This window comes from Staurois parvus, unplaced genomic scaffold (genome assembly GCF_062004578.1).
Source record: "Staurois parvus isolate SC_StPar_1 unplaced genomic scaffold, SC_StPar_1.0 ptg000287l, whole genome shotgun sequence".
Taxonomy (NCBI): domain Eukaryota; kingdom Metazoa; phylum Chordata; class Amphibia; order Anura; family Ranidae; genus Staurois; species Staurois parvus.
In genome coordinates, this window is record NW_028318083.1 from 18,926,504 (window position 1) to 18,940,341 (window position 13,838).

The 13,838-nt window shown below is 44.2% G+C and overlaps 1 protein-coding gene across 1 annotated transcript in view; it reads right to left on the reverse strand.

The window, feature by feature from the left end:
• The window catches only part of CAP2 (cyclase associated actin cytoskeleton regulatory protein 2), a 195,172-nt gene extending 186,466 nt beyond the window's left edge, over positions 1-8,706 (reverse strand). Inside the window, exon 1 of the mRNA XM_089682282.1 lies at positions 8,371-8,706. The gene's annotated coding sequence lies outside the window, so the exon portion shown is untranslated. The remainder of the gene's footprint in view (positions 1-8,370) is intronic.
• Between the last annotated feature and the right edge of the window lie 5,132 nt (positions 8,707-13,838).

The following is a 13,838-nucleotide window of genomic DNA, read 5'->3' on the forward strand; positions in this document are numbered from 1 at the left end:
GAAAGGGGTGGAGGACTGGGAAAACCTGGTTTCCTGTAGGCATACTATGTCAATGTGTTGCGATTTAAGGTGATGAAAGATTTTAGACCACTTCTGAGCCAAATTAAAACCTTGTACATTTTGTGAATGTACTTTTAAAAGGGGCAAAGCCATGGCAGGATCGGTGTAATCCGCTCAGCAGGAAAGGCAAAGGTCAGCCAACAATGTCCGCTCCCAAGGACAGCCAATCCATGGCTTCCTGAAACGCTGCAGAAAATAAAAACAGAGAAACCAGGAAAGGGGGGAAGACAAGAAGAGAAGAAAAGGAAACACAAAGAATATGTACAATGGCATAGCCACATCACAGCTATGGTGAAATGCATCCTATACTCAAAGGATACCAGTTTGGGGTGGCTCTACGACCGGACACATGGCTGCAAATGGATACATCAATAACATCGGCCCCCAGACGGCAATAAGGCAACAACATAGAACATGAAATGGTCAATAACATAACTGAAAGCCATGTCAATAGAGATAGGTGTCCCCTGAAGGTGAAACACACCCATGGAAACCCAACTAAGCTTAGGGACCCAACTCCTTCTGAAGGGATGACTACAAAACATAGCGAAACCCAACCAACTCAGCCCAGATGGTCCCCGGCCTCAGCACCCCAACAAGATCATCACATGGTACTGAAAAAGGGCCCACTTGAGCTAACCTCCCTCCCCAGAACCCTGTGGGAACCATTGGCCCAAACCACCCCCACAAACCTGATTGCCCTTACCCAGGACCCCTGTTGTTCTTCAGTGGTGGAAAGTCTCGGCGCTCAAGGCTGTGTGATGACTCCTTATCCAAATTGGGACTCAGGGGAACAGCTGAACCGGACCTAACCCTAAACCAAACCTGGGAAACCCAGAAGGTCAAATTCACAGTCCCATCATAAGAAATCAACAAGGTGGCACAATGGAGGAAGTCAACGGCATCAGCCTGGTGAGGAGCAGGTTGGACTGGAACGTAGGGGAGTCCGAGTGAGGGCCCTCTCCTGGCTAGATGTCTTCTCCCAGAGGCGAACCCAGAAGAGGTGGCCCCGCCTGGGATCCAGAAGAATGCGCTGAGCTCTACGCTGTGCCTCCTTGTGGGATAAGGTGTAAGGATTCCAGAAGAGAATGAGCTTTCTCCAGCGTGGCAACAGAGTGCGTACAGCCTTGATAGTCGAAGGTGAGGTGGAATGGAAAGCCCCATGCGTAATTAATTCTACGATTCACCAGGACCGAAGTGAAGGGCTTCAACTGGCCCTATTCTACTGGCTGCAGTAGGTATTTGCTAGCACCTCTCAGTACCTACACTTTAAATGTACTTCAACTGATTTTTTTCATTTTCTTGGCAGTCTAATTTTGAAGGCCGGCCAGCAGAGAATTCTCCTTAAGATCCAGAAGGAGTAAAGGGGACCAGACAGTGAGGCTTAAAGTGCAGTGGTGGCTTAGCGGCCCCTGCACATGGAACTTGCTTCAGTGAGGAACCTGAATGTGAGGACTGGCAGGATGGGTTAGAGGGGGCTAGAAGGAAGGGATGAGGAAAATATAGATTTTCCCTGGGATTGGGCTTCAAACTACAGAGAGTCTTGTTACTCCTCTCGGCAGCCCCTGTACTCCATCCTGGTTCAGTTGTATTAGTTATACTGAACAGAAAACAATGGAGCAGCACGTTGTTCTAAATAATTCGACAAATAAAATATTTAGAACCAACCTGAATATCATCCATATCTAAAAACACAAGGGTATGTTGTCCCTCACAAAGGTATTCTATAAAGAGATGTATAAACATGTATAGATAAATGTCATTATCTGTATTATGTCTGATTATAGACACTAATACAGAGGGAATGGCTGGGCTGCTGCTTAAAAAATACCAGACAAGTTTCATTTTCATTTTGTGACCTGTGGGAAGAAAATGAAACACAGAATCTGATTGGCTGGTGCAGCAAACGCATCCACACATCTTTTCTCACGGAATTGTTTGAAGCAATCTGGGCAAAATAGACTGGCGATGTTTGTCTTCTCTCCTACCTAATACATGGGTTGGGCTGGACAATTTTAAGAGTCACAAGTAGCTAGTTGTGATATGTCTGAACCAAGCAACCAATGAAAATGTCGTTAGGACAGTAATCATGAACCGTTCATGAATGGATTTACTGGTGAGAGTGGACACAATTGGTGGTTTCTCAGTGCTAATAGCTGCAACAATCAATAAAACTGTGTGGTTTCTATTTCATTTATGAAGTCTTAGGCCTCATGCACACTGGACGTTATAAAAACACCAGTAGCGTTAGCTGTAGAATCCTTCATTAAAAACGAGAGTTTTATCAAGTTTTTAGAGTTTTTGAATTAGCCTTTTGCAGCGTTTTTTTAGTGTTTTTCAGCATTTGTGTTTTTTAGCAAAATTATACTCATACAAAATCTTCATAAACACTGGATAGCTGTGTTTTTTAGCGTTTTTCAGAGCTAGAGCATTGTTACAGCTAAAAAACTCCTCTTGAAACCCACTAGTTCAGTTTTGTTTTTCCAGCCAGAAAACGCACCTGTCAAAAAAGGTTGATTAACCCCTTTGACCCGGCGCCTTCTGGCCCTTTAAGAGTTTCAGAAGCCGGGAGGCAGGCGGGGTTTTAGGGTCATTATACCGCCGTGATTTGCTGTCACATGATTGCAAATGGTCCCGATCGCAAGGTGAGATCGGGACCTTTCCGCGAGTCATGGACATATGTGCTGGGAGTGCGCAGGGCACGTGCTCTTAGCACATATGTATTTTCTAATGGCATGTAAATATGCGGCCGCTTGGCATCAAGGCCCAGACACCGAGAAGCCGCATATTCGCAAGCGCTCTGCGTCTAGGGGTTAAAGGCTATGTGTGCATGAACACATAGGGTAAAATGAGTTCACTGGCTGTAGAAAAAACGCCAGAAGCCAAAAACAGCCACTGTAAAAGTGTTCAGTGTGCATGAGGACTAAAAAAAGAGCCACTAAAATATGCACTGTGAGGTATAATCAAAGAATATATAAAATGTTACATTGATTATACACCGGTTTTAACAATCTAGATAGAGTAAGGGAAAGTTTATAACCCCTGTCAGAATTTTTTGCCATCTGTGCTACATTGGGGAGATTTCCCTTTACTTCCTGTCCCATAGCCAAAAGTAAGAAGAAATCCCTGCAAATTAACCGGTTCTGCGCTGCCCTATAGCAGAAATACTGCTACAGGGCGGCACGGGTGCACAAAATAATGTATATATTTGTGGCCTCGGCTGTCAATCACCAGGCCCCACTTGGTGATTACTCGCCGGCGACCAATGGTCACGAGTATGTCTTACGGGGGAAAGACTGGTATGTAAACAATACAGATCTCTCCCCTGTCAGCTCCTATACACTGCTTTGTATGGCTCTGCATAGCAGTGCCATACAAAGCAGTGTGCTTACAGTGAAGCACACACACAGCAAACATAGTGAAACAGCACACAGCACAGTTAACCCTTTGATCGCCCCAAATGTTAACCCCTTAGTACAGTGTTGATGCTTTTTATTAGCACTGATCACTGTATTGGTGTCACTGGGGATGTCAGTGACACCAAGTCAGTTCCCCCAAGTGTATGCAGTGAATGCCCACCACAGTCCCACAATCCCGCTATAAATCGCTGATCGCCACCATTACTAGTAAAATAAAATATATTCCAGCATCTATACCGCCATTTGTAAACGCTATAACTTTCACGTAATCAAATCAATTTACACGTATTGGGATTTTTTTTTTAGCAAACACATGTAGCAGAATACATTTTGGCCTACATTTATGATGAAATGTGATTTGTAAAAATTTTTACTGGACATGTTTAATAGCAAAAAGTCAAAAATATTGTTTTTTTTCTCAAAATTGTTGGTCTTTTTTTGTTTATAGCGCAAAAAATAAAAACGCACAGGTGATCAAACACCTCCGAAAGAAAGCTCTATTTGTGGGAAAAAGGGACATAAATTTAATTTGGGAGCAGCATTGCATGACCGCACAATTGTCAGTTAAAGTAACGCAGTGCCGTATCACAAAAAATGGCCTGGTCAGGATAAGGGTAAATCCTCTGGAGGACAAGTGGTTAAGGGAATTTCTTGGGGACCAGAACTAGCGACCCCATTAGAAGAGTTCCCATCTATTACTTTTCTGGGGACGACCCTAAATTAGGGATTTTCTTTTACTTTCACTTTCAATAATAAAGGTAAACAGGACAAATAGAGAGGGTGAATCTCCTTAATGGGGACACAGACAGCAATGAAACCTGACAGGGTGTTGAATCACTCAAACTCTATCCAAACCGGAAAAGTACCTTTTGTTCGTTGCCAGTTTGCCGGCATAATTTAAAGAATATGTCATTAGAGAACTATAGGGGCCTCTAAGTCACAGGCCCAGAACAAACATGCAGCAGGTAAAAGTCAAAAAGAATTCCCAATCTGTCTGCTTGTTCCAGTTTGCAGCCAAAGCATCAGCATAGCCAGTGGTGCATTTAGGTTTCGTGCTGCCCTAGACAAAAATCGGCTCCCCCCCACCACCACCACCAGAGAGACCCTGACACCGACCAACACCCCCTCCCTTATGAAGAGATCCTGACATTGACCAACAGCACCCCAGCCCTCCCACCACCCAAGAGAGCCTTCCACTATCACCGCCCCCATACACTGGCAACCCTCCTCCCACCCAATCCGGCAAGGGAGGGAAGACACTCACCTTTGCAGCTCCGGACATGCCCAGAAACAAGAGTCAGGCTCTGCATACACCATCAAGAAGCTCACAGCCTCTCTCAGATCCCCCCTGGTCCCCCCCATGCTGCGTGTTTCTCGTCTTCCATCCCTTTTTTCGGGGGGCAGTGCTGCCCCCCTGAAAAGTGCCGCCCTAGGCAATACCTTGTTTGCCTTGTGGTAAATATGCCCCTGAGCATAACAGCTAGGCAGCTATCATACTCAGATGTCAACAATGGTAGCCTATGTACATCTCTTAATTAGGCTTCTTTTGCAGCTGATTTAGAGCCATGAAAAGGTGCATTTTTCTGGGCAGGTGCGGTCATTCCCTAAGATTTGTTGACATGCGCCTTCAGCCTGGGTTCACATATGTATGGTGCGGTATATCGCATGAGATTTGCACAAGAACCGCACTGCATTCCTGTGCAAATCACATGCGATTTGTGTGTGGTGCGATTGGAGCCATACATAATGTATCTATTCGCACCACACCAAAAAATGTGCAGGACCCTTTTTTGGGTCCACACTAGAACCCGCAGTGGTTCGCATGAACGGTGTGCAATTCTGATGCGGGGCAGAATTCGCATAACACTGCAAATTCCACACCGCATCACTGTGAATGTGTTTTTGAATTTAGAATTTGGAGTGGATAGACTGAACAACAATAAACTAATGCAGGCCATACACAGTTCGAATTCCAAATGATATTTCGTCCGAAAATCAAAACATCATTCATTCTGTAATCCGATGGTGCCACCAATGATTTAGAAAATTGTTCGTTTTTCACAAATTTTCCAGCATGCCCGATAAACGAAATGGGAAGGAACCACGAAAATTGCCCCACTAACAGAGCGAAAATCGGCCGATTATTCTTAGGTCCGATTTTCGTACGAAAATCATTTGGAATTCGAACCATGTATGGCATGCATAAGGGTAGTCAATACCTCTTGCCAGCGCATCCAAACACGTTATATACATGTTGTATCCATTTAGACATGAGTGTGTGTAGAGGTGAGTTTTTTGGGCAGGTGTGTTTTTCATGCCTCAATATGCATCTTCAATGCATTTCTGAATTTAGAGTTGATGGAGATAACAGCCATTGGCGTTAATACCAGTTGACAACACAATAAACATGGTATATGCATTTTAATGTGCTGCCATTGACATCTATGAGCCTCCCTAGGCAAGAAAACAGAAATATTTTTATAAAACGCATGGAACTGTAGTAGTAATATGGGAACACACTCTATCTTTAATATAGGGATCCATGAATCATACATTTTAGCGCCTCAGAACATGCAACACAACAGTATATATGGGCCCTAAAGCTGAATTGCTTATATCACCTATGACCTGTATCACCTGGCAGACCAGAGGATTTCATAAGAAAGGTATAATTTCATCCCTAATTTTCAGATCCCTATGAAGATAGCCTAGGCATTGACCTTCCTAAGAATTCTTCTCTCTTCTCTATAGGCTTTCTTTAAAGCGGAGTTCCAGCCGTTTAATTATTTTTTTTCTAAAGGCACCCACATGAGAGTGGCAGCTTAGGCAATGCAAGTTGATATCCTTTTGTTTCCTTATAAAAAAATAAATTTACTTACTGCACCCTCATATTGTGAACGCTGTCATCTTAAGGGTGGGCACCTGAAGCTCGCTCAGACATTCTTCTGGGAAATTGTGCAGCTGGCTACCCAGCATGCACTTCCTGTTTTCGCTCCTGCGCAGTGTGAAGGAGTGATCTTGCACCTGCGCAGTGTGAAGAAGGAGTGATCTCGCACCTGCGCAGTGTGAAGAAGGAGTGATCTCGCACCTGTGCAGTGTGAAGGAACGATCTCGCACCTGCGCAGTGTGAAGAAGGAGTGATCTTGCACCTGCGCAGTGTGAAGAAGGAGTGATCTCGCACCTGTGCAGTGTGAAGAAGGAGCGATCTCGCACCTGCGCAGTGTGAGGAAGGAGTGATCTTGCACCTATGCAGTGTGAAGAAGGAGTGATCTTGCACCTGCACAGTGTGAAGAAGGAGTGATCTTGCACCTGTGCAGTGTGAAGGAGTGATCTCGCACCTGCGCAGTGTGAAGAAGGAGCGATCTCGCACCTGCGCAGTGTGAAGAAGGAGTGATCTCGCACCTGCGCAGTGTGAAGAAGGAGCGATCTCGCACCTGTGCAGTGTGAAGAAGGAGCGATCTCGCACCTGCGCAGTGTGAAGAAGGAGAGATCTCGCACCTGTGCAGTGTGAAGAAGGAGAGATCTCGCACCTGTGCAGTGTGAAGAAGGAGCGATCTTTCACCTGCGCAGTGTGAAGAAGGAGTGATCTCGCATCTGCTCAGTGTGAAGAAGGAGCAATCTCGCACCTGCGCAGTGTGAAGGAGCGATCTCGCACCTGCACAGTGCGAAGAAATCCCCGCAATCGCGTAACTTCCGGTCTCATAATAATGTGAGATTTTGGTATCAGGCATTCCCTAGGACTGCTGGGATAGATGATGCGGATATCCCAGAAGCCCTAGGGAATGCCTGATGATGTAATCGCCTAGGTGGCCGAGACCAGAAGTGAAGACAAAAATTACCAATAAAATGTATTTAGGAAAAAAAAATCTACATATATATATATATATATATATATATATATATATATATATATATTGCCAAAACGGACTGAAGAGGGAGACCACTGTCTTTCAAGGGAGTAAAAAAAAAACGCTGGAACTCTGCTTTAAGTGTGCTCACTTTGTTTTGCTCATGGAAGCACCAAAAACTACAAAGAAAACATAAATGACATTAAAGGAAAAATACAACTGCATTACATCCCCTCTATAGACATCATACAATAGATACAGAATCCCAAAGTGGTACATGACTGCGTACTGTCTATGAATAATGGGTGATAGCGGTCACATGCTCTTCTTATGGATGAAATATAATACCAATATATAGTACACACTGCACAAAATAAAACAGATTATAGAAATAACCCCCATTCACACTGTTTAGCGCATTCTATGTGCATTTTTGCACATTGTCATGCTTGGCACTCAGGGCAACTCAACAGACTACCCTACACGCGTAGCTCATGAACCTATTTGCGCTTTAAGGTGCAATAATAATGAATATCACCGCGTGGTTTTTGCACGTATCATGAATGAACGCAGAATTGCGTGACTTTGCATGCGTTCACCCCCTACTATAGTGTGAATGCAGCCTGACATTTATTATTTACAAACATAAAATAACAATGAGGACATCAAAGTAAACAAATACAACTTTTTCAAATGTATACGCAGTGCTAAGGTGATCAGATTACACAATCATTAACCTCACAGCAGAAAACAATTCCCCCTTTTACCCGGCGCCTACATATTTCCCCACAAACTACAAATCAAACTGCAATGTGGATTTACAAAGGCCTTGGCAAGAAAAAAAAAGGGAGGGGGTGAGAGGGAGGGAGCCAGTGGTCATGCTGGATGACTTGAACCTTAATGCTGTCTATCAGAGGCGGTAATAGGAACTGTCACTTGTGTTGACCCTGAACATGAAGATCATCCAGTGCCCCCACAAGATCAGCCCCCCATACCCCCTATTGCACCAGATCCCCTCCACAGTCACACACACATGACATTACCTGTTTTCTAAAGGCTGGGCTGATGCAGATCTGCTGTAAGCCAGTACTAGCAATGGCAAAGGAATAGCACAGATGCAGGAGAGATGGAGGAGGCACATAAACACAGGCTGCGGTTCAATCCCTGTGTGTGTCAGTCATGAAGGAGAGAGATGGCTGTGCTTTCCGGCATCTCCAAATAAAGACAAGTGTTGTGGGGGCTGCAGGCAGGGCAGAAGGGGTGGGGAGAAGGAGGACAGGGATGGAGAGATGGACACAGAGCAAGCTGCTGCCTCTCCACCATGTGTGTGCAGTGCAGTCAGCACCAAGCAGATGGGGAGGAAAAGCTTGTTCACTGTGACAGCTCAGAGATGACTGCAAGAACTGCACTCAGCCTTCAAATCACTGGGCTTCCTGTGTGCCAAATGCACTAGTGATCATACACCAACCATTAACCACTTCACATTCCCCTTCTCTGTTCTCTGATTCAGTGGAAAAACAAGATTTACAGTAAAAAAAAAAAAAATAGAGAATAGAAAAAAAAATCATAAAAATATGAATAGCACCAACATAGTGCACATTTGTTATAACAGGCAGAAAACATTCAGATTATTTAACCGCTAGCCTACCGGGCACTTATACCCCCTTCCTGCCCAGGCCAATTTCCAGCTTTCAGCGCTGTTGCACTTTGACAATTGTGCGGTCATGCAACACAGTACCCATATGACATTTTTATCATTTTTTTGTGACAGCTTTATTTTGGTGGTATTTAATCACCTTTGTTTTTTTTTTCTTAAACAAAATAAAAACCACTGAAAAGTAAAAAAAAAATGTTTTTTCTTAGTTTTTGTTATAAAATTTTGTAAATAAGTGATTTTTCTCCTTCACTGATGTGCGCTAATGAGGCTGCAGTGATGGGCGCTGATAGGCTGCACTGATGGATACTGATAGGTGGCACTGATGAGGAGGCACTGGTAGGTAGCACTGATGGACATTGACAGGCATCACTGATGGGCACTGAAAGGCAGCACTGATACATGGCACTGATATATGGCACTGATAGGCAGCACTGACTGGCACTGATAGGCGGCACTGACTGGCACTAATAGGTGGCACTGATTGGCAGCATTGATAGGTGGCACTGATTGGCATTGATAGGTGGCACTGACTGGCACTGATGGGTGACACTGAAATGCAGCTCAGATGGGCACTGATATGTGGCATTGATGTGCACTGGTAGGCACTGATATGTGGCATTGATGTGGCACTGATGGGCACTGGCACGAGGCACTGATGAGCACTGACACAAGGCACTAATGGACACTGACAGGTGGCACTGCTGGGGCCACACTGATCATCAGTGCCTTGATGATTAGTGTACATATCCCCTCCGCGGAAAGCCAATTACCGTCTCTCCTCTCCTCTCGAGCGGTCAGCGTGACAGCTCGAGCGGAGAGAAATGCCGATAACTGGCATTTCCGTGTTTACATGTGATCAGCTGTGATTGGACACAGCTGATCACATGACCGAGCCGACGTCTTCTGCTCTTTCCGTGATTGGTGATCCGCTGTGTCCGAGGGACACAGCGCACCGCCGATCGCCGCGCTGCGCGCTCCCTTAGCCGCGCATGCGCGGTGAGAAAGGGAGGACGTCATATGACATCTTCCCAGAACGAGAGAACCACCTTGCGCCCGTCATATTACTATATGGGGGGCGGGAGGTGGTTTAAAACCAATCTCCAGGATTGACCTGCATCTCATTGTTACATTGGTCAGTCTTGGCACCGTGTAAACAATGCATATGTCATAAAGAAAGGTCAGCTAAGATAGCTGAAAATCACTGTAGTAGTCGGTGCTACTACAGTGATCGCTAAGTGGCTCTGAGGAAGAGGCTAGTCCTCGAAAGGCGTCAGCCTTTTGGATGTCCAGAGTTCTCACAACAGATAAATACACAGTGTGAATTGGACAGAGCCGTTCCTTTACGATGTGCCTTTTATTCATTGATCATTTGTGAGTATAATATTTATTATTTACATTCATTAACCACTTCATGTCAGGACACTTTTACCACCTTCCTGTCCAGGCCAATTCTCAGCTTTCAGCGCTATCACACTTTGAATGACAATTGTGCTGTCATGCAACACTGTACCCATATGCATTTTTTAGCATTTTTTTGAGATAGATAAAACTTTATTTTGGTGATATTTATTCACCACTGGAATTTTATTTTTTTTTGCTAAATAAATGAAAAAGTCCAAAATTTTAGAAAAAAGTGTTTTTCTTATAAAATGTTGCAAAATAAATAATCTTTCTTCATACATCTTGGCCAAAATGTATTCCGTTATCTTTTTAGTAAAACAAAATAACCCAAATGAGTTTATAACCAAAAATTATAATTTTTCAAAACATTTTTTTACATTTTTATTTTAATTTTTTATATTATTATTTATGTTTTTTTTTTTTTTTTTTTTTTAACATACTGTCACCCTAGTAGCACAGTGTCACCATAGTGAGGGGGCGATGAAGATTTTTGTTTTACACTGATTGCTTTTACACCCATAAAGGCTGTAAAAGCAATCATTTCTCCTTCTCTTTGGCTGCATTCTTGCAGCCATTGAGAAATACTGTGTGAGCTGTGATTGGTCACAGCTTGTCACATGGTACAAGGCTGTTGTGAATAGCCCTGTACCATGTGACCTCTGTGATCATTCACAGATTTCACACGTAGTAAGCAGTGATGTCAGGAGTTACATCTTGCATACACCAATTCATGTGATCACTGATTGGCCAATCAGTGATCACATGATCAGGACTTCCAGACACAGCGGGCACCAGATCGCTGTGCCGCACACTCCCAGGGAGAGCACACAATCCAAAATGGTGGGCCCCTTTTATGAACGGCAACCTACCCCTGCACTGCCACCATCTGGCCATTTATATACAGTGGCTGGAAGGGAAGTGGTTAAACATTTTTAAGGTAATGCACTAGGCCTTTGTGCCCTCTGTTTTTCTCTGTTCAGTACTTTGGACTCCCCCGGTCCTTTGAGGGCAGCAAGGCGTGCATATCCCAAGAATTTCCATTTGTGGTCTTAATGACATTGAGTCCAACCCCAAGCACAGGAGTAACTGGGTTTTCCACATCTACACAGTGATTGCTAAGTCCTGGTTTACATATATGCAGCCGTGCGGGCTGCGTTTTGCACGGGCACGAGAGCTCATTCATTTGAATGGAATCTTGTTCCCCGTGACACACAGGGAAGAAGTCCCTGCACTTCTGAAAACACAGCCTGCATGGGAACCTCGGTTCCCAGTACGGTTGCGTTTTCCTGTGCGGGCGGCGTGCCATTAAAACTAATGCAAATGTACAATCCAAACGTACATGTTCCTGCGGTAAAAATCAGCTGGAACCGCACAGAATCAGCAAGGGAAAATGTCACCAGCACACCGAGGATCAACAATATGGGTCCAAACGTTTTAATGAACGATCACATAGTTACAGCAAGGCAACGTTTCGGAGTCTCGCAGGATCCCTTCATCAGGCGTGTGACTATGCCTGATGAAGGGGTCCTGCGAGACTCCGAAACGAAGGGGTCCTCCGAGGCTCCGAAATGTTGCCTTGCTGTAACTATGTGATCGTTCACTAAAACTTTTGGACCCATATTGGTGATCCTTGGTGTGCTGGTGACATTTTCCCTTTCCCATTAGAACTAATGGCACCCGCCCGCGGGTCCGCATTCCTCTGTGCAGCTGCACGGATTTTCATGCGGATCCGTAGCAGCACCACCCACACATATGTGAACCTAGCCTAAGATCTTCCTTGTAAGCAGGTACAGGAAATAAACCCTCTTATGCAGGCCATACATGGGTCGAATTCTGAACAAATTTTCTTTAAAAAAATTGGAAATTTCCTACGTTTTGTAAATCAGCTCTGCCACCATTGATTTCAAAATTCAACCAACCAAGGCTTCAATTTCACATGCTGCTACAGAAAAGAATTTTTTTGTGGCCAGGCATTTTCTTTTCTTTCCAGGTCACAGCTCAGCTTGTTTCTTTTTTGATTATATTTATTGTGTGATTTTCCCATCATTGATTCAAAATTTGTTCATTTTTCAAAAAATTTCCAACATGCCCGATCACTCACGTTTGATGGTCTCACAAAAATTGGCCATTTCTATGACCCACTACTGGTGCGAAATTCTAATGAAACTTTTTAGAAAGGATTTTCGAAAGAAAATTCTTTTGGAATTTGACCCATGTATGGCTGGCTTCATACAGCCAAGCAAACAGCCATCTTGGCCTCTGTTAGATCTGCAGTTGCCATCGTGCTGCACTTGTGATCAGCTCTGACACCAGCCATTTGATGGCTGGACAGTTTGGTTGAGAGCTGACATGAGCACATCAGTAACTGTGAGGGCTCGTGTTCACAGGGCATTTGAAAAATTCTTCTGAACGCTGGAAACTGACTGCTAGAAAACGTAGGTTAAAAACGTCAGTTTAGCTGCGTTTACCTACCGCGTTTATGCACGTTTGCGTTTAGAAGTGTTTTTAAAAGATAACCTCAGGAAACCCTCCCAAATGCCCAGAATGCACTGAAAAGTTTACTAAATTTACTAAAAAAGGCTACTAAAACACTGCATGAGTTATTTTATAAAGTCATGCTGTATTTTAGTAGTGAAAACCATGCGGTAATGTTTCAGCTGTCAGCAGAGTTCCCCACTGACAGCTGAATGTAAAAGAAAGAATTGCCGGCAATTAAAAAGTAATAAAAAAAACCCCAACATTTTTTAAAATAATTTTTTAATGGCAATTCTTTCTTTTACATTCAGCTGTCAGTGGGAACCCCGCTGACAGCGGAAACATTAAGGCTCAAGGTTTTTTACCTTCATGTATTCTGCTCCTTTCCTGAGCCCCCTCCGATCCAGCGACGTCATCGACAGCCTCTGCTGTCTGGGGACTCTTCCTCCTCATTGGCTGAGACAGCAGCAGGAACCCATTGGCGGAAAGAAAGGGGAAGTGGGGCCGAGCCACTTATGGACGCATAGCGCAGTGGCTTAGGGATGAGCACACAGCAGTGCCCCCGAGGGTGAGCGGCTTTCCCTGGGGGCACTGCTCAGGGGGTAGGAGCCAGGAGTGCCGGTGGGGAAAATGAAGCTTTAGTATCACTTTAAAGTATATGTAAACCCTCACCTTGTAAAATAACCCATTCAGTTTAAAATAGAAATGAAAGGCAAAACATTTGTGTATAGATATAAAAAAAAAAATTACCTTTTTTCCTCATGTTATATAAACGATCACATACCCTTTAAGCTCCTTATGCAGCTGAAAACAGAGAGCAGGGGGAGGAGAAACAGCATCATACTGAATTGCTCAGTGAATGGCTGTGCAGGAGGTAGGGGGTGAGCAGAAGTATGATCATTGGAGGAGAGCACACTGACTTCCCAGCACAACTAGAGAACTGACCACACTTTTCTCTCATGCCTACTGTAGTCAGTT